A 6821-nucleotide genomic window follows, 5' to 3' on the forward strand; every position below is an offset into this window, starting at 1 on the left:
AATGGCGAAAATTCATCTCACTTACTTTGCTAATGTTGTCAGAGGAGACTATTCCCTGGAGAAGGTACCATGTTTGGTAAAGTGGAGGGTCAGCAAGAAAGGGGAAGACACTCAACTAAATAGATTGACACAATGGCTGCAATGATGGGCTTGGCGTGGCAAAGATTGTGAGGCTGGTGCAGGCATGGTTCGTATGTCATTCTCTTGTACATAAGGTTGCTATGAGTCAGAGACCACTTGATGGCACCTAACAACAAAAACGTTACCTTTGGGAGCTCAATCTGCAAGTATTACTGGTCCATTTACTGGTACCAACTCTACAGCCCTGCCAACAACATTGACTTTCAGGGCTTTCAATGACACTCTCTTCATGCTTTGCTTGGCTAAAGATAACTCTTCCCTACCAAGATAGAAGGTTCTGATGCATAGCTTTCAATATTCTCTATGCATATATCCCTTTGAACTCCCTGAGGAAGAAGAGTGTGGGTGACATGCTGAAATCCATCTGACACTATCCATCCAAGACAAGAACCATTGGTCTCTTATTCCCCCAATATCAGACTGTTGTCTTTTTAATATTCCAGCCTCGATGACCATGTTGGTCTCTAGCGAAAATTGAGTAACAGAGCCTAGATATATTCTCCCACCAGAAACAACTAAAACACTGGCAAAATATATGAATAATAATTTTCAAAACCTTGGACATTAGGAAATGGAAGACAGAGAGTGATCCCTAAGAGACAGGAAAAACAACATAATTCATTGATAAAATAATTCTAGGTTTACCACCTAGAAAAGGTTTCATGTCACAACTCAGGCGAGACTCAGGTGAAGAGATAGAGCTGGAGACTGGTGAGATACAGGAGGCTAGAGTTACTAGAAAAGAACACTAAAGATGGGGGCGATACACACAGAGAGCTCTAGATACCTGCTGAAGGTCCCTGTTGAGTCTACAGTTGAGTACTGCTCAGTGCAAGCATATGAAGAAGGCACTCAAGGTCAGCTGAAGAACCACAATGGGTTAGAGGAAGCAATCCCCATAGAGCACACAGGGCTGGGAATACTTCCTTTTCTCACCACCAGAATGGGACACTGAATATTTCATGGAGCATTGTGAGTAGAGTATTGAGAAGCTTTTTTTCCTCATATGTTGGGCAAAATTAGTCCTAGACTAAAATAGTTTACTAAACAGAATTTTAAAGCATACCTGAAAAAAACAAATGGTTTCTAATTGTATCCCAAAATAGAACTGAAGAATACTTATAGGAATACCCACCAGTGTAAAATTCATAATACCTGGCATTCAATAAAAATTGACCAACCATACAGAATAACAGAAGAATATGATTTGTAATGAAAAGAAAAATCAATTAATTGCAGCAAACTCATAAATAGCGTAGAAAATAGAAGTAGTAGACAATGACATGAAAATAGCTATTGTTAACTGTATTCCATACGTGCAAGAAGGAAGAGAAAAGATTTAGCACATTAAGTAGAGGCATAGAATATTTATATATATATATATATATATATATATACGACTTTAATCAAACTTCTAGAAATTAAAACTGCACTGTGCCTAGGGAGAAAACATTCACTGAATGGTATAAATAACTGATTGAATATTGCAAAAGAAAGGGTTAGTAAACAGAGGCATAGCAATTAAAGTTATCTAAAATTAAACAGAAAAATTGACAAACAGAGCATTACTGAACTAGAGGACAATTTCAAGTGGACTAAGTAAGACCAAATATAGTCCTGGTGGTGCAGTGGTTATGTGCTCTCCTGCTAACAAAAAGCTTGGCAATTCAAACGCACCAGCTGCTCTGTGGGAGAAAGATATGGTTTCCATATAGATTTATAGCCTTGGAAATCCTGTGGGGGCAGTTCTATCCTTCCCTATAAGGTTGCTATAAGTTGGAATCAATGGGATGACAGTGAATTTTTTTCATTTAAGGATTAATATGCATACAATTTCAGTTTTAAGTTGTAGAGGGTGAAGTAGAGATGTAAAAAGTAAAGGGAGGGCAAATAAAGATTTGAAAATATAGAAAAATTTCCAAATTTGATGAAAGTTATAAAACCACAAATAGGACATTTAACAAGCCCTAAGCACAAGAAACATGAAAAAAACTATAAGAGAAGACAGAAGAAGTAGATAGTACCTGGCTACCAATACCAATCACCCAGAAAGGGTTCAAAATTTGAGATTCTGGGTAGAGTGAGAGAAGAAATGTGGAACAAAATTTAAATAAATAAATAAATACCTGTGTGTGTGTGTGTGTGTGTGTGTATTTGTTGTTGTTGTTGTTATGTGCCATTGAGTCAGACCCGACTCATAGTGACCCCTCCTTGGGTTTCCGAGGCAGTATCACTACGGAAGTAGATTGCCCAACCTTCCTTCTGAGGAGTGGCTGGTGGGTTTGAACCGCCAGCCTTCTGATTGGCAGTCAAGTGCCTTAGGCACTACACTACCAGAGCTCCCATATATATAAAAGATCAGGATTATTGGTCAGATAGAGACTGGTGAAACCTCTTAGACGATGGGCCCTAGTCACCCTTTGGGCCTGGAATGGGACTCACTCCAATGGCTTAACAACTCTCAGCCAAAAAATAGATAGGACTCTGAGCTGAGTAACTACACCAGGGAGAGGCACTCTTCAGATCAACCAGAGATCAGCAGGGCAGCACTTGCACAGAGAGAAGGCTGGCGAGGCAGGAATACATAGGAAAAAACATAGGGAAAGAGTAACCAGAGAGAGGAAGTGGGAGAAGAGCTGGAACACTGCCAAGAATTTAATCAGTGTCACAAAATTAAATGTTACCAACAGTTGGATGTAAAACTAAATCTAATAAACAAAATTTCACCGAAATCACAATTAAAAGGAAAAAAGACTACAATAAGTTTCATGATAATAAAATTGCTAAAAACTAATAATTAAGCTATAATATTAAAAGCAGCAAGAAAAAAACAAAAGACATGACATACAGAAGACAAATGGTAAGAATCAACAGACTCCTTGTTGGAAACAATGTAGTGCAGAGATCATGGAATATCTTTACTAGCAACTTCGAATTATATGCCCAGCAAAAGCACATGTCCAAAATGCCGGGGAAATAGATCTTTTCAGACATTTGAATGAGGAAAGAATTTAGCAGCAGCATACTTTCATCACAAGGTTAACCAAAAAAATTCCTTTGAGCAAGAGAAAAATGATATATGAAAATGTGGACCTAGACAAAGAATGAAGAGAACTGGAGATGAGGTAATGATAACCACAATAATAACTGTGTAGATAGATATGTATATAAAAGACTTTTTTTTTTACCCCCTCATTGTATATTGCCTTTCCTTTCACCCAAATAAATAATGTCTATCATCTAGATAGTTATTTTCCTTCCCCTCCTTTCCTATCCCTGGTAACCATAAAAGAATGTTTCTTTCTGTGTGTAAACCTTTCCTTAACTTCTTATAACAGTCTTATACAATATTTATTCTTTTGTGATTGACTTATTTAACTCAGCATAGGGGGAATTTCTGGATTCCTTCCCTTCCTTTCACTATGTTCTCCACTCTATGCTCTAGTCTTTTTCCAGATGATTATATACATCCCTATTCCTATAAATGCTTAAATTACTTAAATGCTTAAGGCTCTTAATTTTACATCTCTAGCTAGGATCTGTCCTCCAAAATCCAAATGTGTATATTCAACTGTTGTTATTATTGTTGTTTGCCGTCGAGTAGGCCCCAACTCATACCGACCCCTCCTTGGGTTTCCGAGGCAGTATCACTACGGAAATAGGATTGCCCAACCTTCCTTCCAAGGAGTGGCTAGTGGGTTTGAACCACCAGCCTTCTGCTTAGCAGTCAAGTGCCTTAGGCACTATGCTACCAGAGCTCCTTATATTCAACTAGTTACTGGATATTTCTATGTAGGTCTTAGGACAAGTCTTAGTACAGATCAAAATAAACATATCCACAACTGATTATTGCCCTTGTGGCAAATATTTAGGTTGACTGACTCAGATTCCATGTACAATTCCTTTTCTCCCTTACCTCCATCTCTAGGAGATGACAAAAGGCTGAAATATATTTTCCCACCTCCTCTTGCACCTGGTGGGATCCATGTAAGACAATTCAGGACAATGATATATACACAGAATAGCTTGATATTGCCTTTCCCCCTTCTTTCTCCTTCATGAACACAGATATACTGTATTCTTCACATATAAACAATGTTGTCATTGTTGTAGTTATGTGCCATTGAGTCGGACCCAACTCATAGCGACCCCTCCTTGGGTTTCTGAGGCAGTATCACTATGGAAGTAGATTGCCCCATCTTCCTTCTGAAGAGTGGCTGGTGGGTTTGAACCGCCAGCCTTCTGGTTAGCAGTCAAGTGCCTTAGGCACTATGCTACCAGAGCTCCCCACATAAACAATATGTACATGTATATAATGCACATCGAGCTCATAAGAAACTAACATGTGAGGGGGTTATATGGTTGCAAAAAACTCATCTAACCTACACATTATTTGTGTAAAAATACTATAAGGCCTTGAGTTTTGACAGCCAGGTGGTAACTGTGAGACAACACATGTGAAGGTAAGAGTCAAACCCTAAGTATGAAAGAGAGGAAAGATAGAATGATCCTGAATTGCTGATGGTATCATTGAGCTCATACATCAAGTCTTTGACTAACTACAGTCTCCTTGTTATATGAAATACATACAATGATTAAGGGTCTAAGTAAATGTAACCTGATTTTCTGTTACTGACAGTCCAACTCATGCTTACCTTATATATCCTCCAAAACTTTTTCTTCTTTAAGTATTCTTCAGCTCAGTAAAATGCTTTATGATCACCTCTGTTGCTCCATCCAGAAATAGGTTGTTTATCTAGATTCATCCCTTTCCCACAATTCTTAATCTTACCCCTTTCCAGCCTAATACACACATTCAGTTCATCACTGAGTCCTATGGGCATTCCCTCCAGAGTACAGAGAAGCATTGTCAACGTCTTTGCCTATACTGTCTCCACCCCTGTCTAAACTAAATGCAAAAGCTTTTTAACCATTTTATCAACTTCCATCTTGCTCTTTACAGTCTTCTCTAAATTTGGAAACTTTTTAAAAAAATGTAAACATTATCATGTCACTTCTCTGCTTAAAATCATTTACCACATTCCAGTTACATCCATAATAGAATTCCAGCTGCATTCAAAAGACTATGAGAGTTTTCCTGGTCTACAGGTCCCTTCTTCACCAACCCATCAGGTATTACTTTAACCCTTCTTCTCTAAGATCCAGCCATAATGGACTTCTTTAAGTTCCCAGAGCACCATGCATTCTTTCATGCCTCAGGTTTTTTTCATATTCTGGTCGCATCTCTACCCCTTGACCATCACCTCATTTATATGCATAGCTCCTTTCTTACCCTCAGCAGCTCTGGTGGTGTAGTGCCTAAGGCAGTTGACTGCTAACCAGAAGGCTGGCGGTTCAAACCCACCAGCCACTCCTCGGAAAGAAGGTTAGGCAAACTACTTCCAGAGTGAAACCGCCTCAGAAATCCAAGGAGGGGTTGCTATGAGTCGAAACCGACTTGATCCCAGTGCCTTCATTCATTCTTTTCTTACCCTCAAGGCTCAGCTTAAGTATGTCCTTAGAAAGGCTCCATTGATTTAAATTAAAATCCTTCTCTCTACCTAACCCCATTGCTCTCAAAACCAGAAAACTGTTTTTTTTTTTCCTTTAAAGCACCAACTACCATTTTTATTTCTATTTTTCAGTACCCTCCCCCCACCAAAAAAAAAAAAAAAAACATTTACCGGTTTGTTTCAACAGAGGGAATTTAATATAGGTAGTTACACAAATATTGGCAGATTGAAAAGTCTAAAAGGAGACACCTAGCTCCCACAGAGATAGTAACTTCAGGAAGCAGCTACCGCCCCTACATCTGGGGTTTATTAGAACCTGGGAGGAAGAGACCTGCAGGTCTGACACCCAGAACTCTGAAGAGTGGTGACACTTGGCTTCTGTTGGTACTTCAGGAATTTGGAGCAGTGTCTTGGGGAGCTGGTTCTTAGACTCTGAGGAGTGTGTGCTGCTTTGCAGGTTCTGGTACTTCTGACAGGGTGCAATGAAACTATTTCTTGGAATGTTAGAAGAAAGGAGAAAATGGAAGCCAGAATCCCCAACTAATGCTAATGTAAAGTGCATGGTTAAGATATTGATTGAGTTGGGCAGCAAGAAAAAAAAAATCCTATAGCCTTCCAGTTGCCTTCAAGTCAGCTCTGACTGTGGCAACTCCATGTATGTCCATGAACAACTCTGCTCCATAAGGATTACGGCTATCTTTCAGAAGTTGATTGCCAGGCCTTTGCTCTAAAGTATCTCTGGATAGACTTGAACTTTCAATCTTTTGGTTAGCAGTTGGGCATATCATCCATTTGCACCACCTAGAACTCCAAACCAGTTGCCATGAGGGTGACTCCAAATCATGGCACAAATGGCTAATGTGCTCAACTGCTCAGCAAAAGGTTGGAAGTTCAAGTCTACCCAGAAGCACCACCAAAGAAAGGTCTGGCAATCTACTTCCAAAAAATTGAAAACTCTATCAGTTCAACTCTGACTCACATAAGGTTGCTACGAGTCTGAATTGACTCAATGGCAACTGATAAACTGTCACCCAGTCTTCTTTAGTAACTCCTATATTCAAAGAGCTCTGGTAGCACAGTGGCTAAGACACTTGCCTGCTAACCAGACGGCTGGCGGTTCAAACCCACCAGCCACTCCTCGGAAGGAAGGTTGGGCAATCCTACTTC

Source organism: Orycteropus afer, unplaced genomic scaffold (assembly GCF_000298275.1).
Source record: "Orycteropus afer afer isolate SDZICR_OR568_19922 unplaced genomic scaffold, OryAfe1.0 scaffold00122, whole genome shotgun sequence".
NCBI lineage: Eukaryota > Metazoa > Chordata > Mammalia > Tubulidentata > Orycteropodidae > Orycteropus > Orycteropus afer.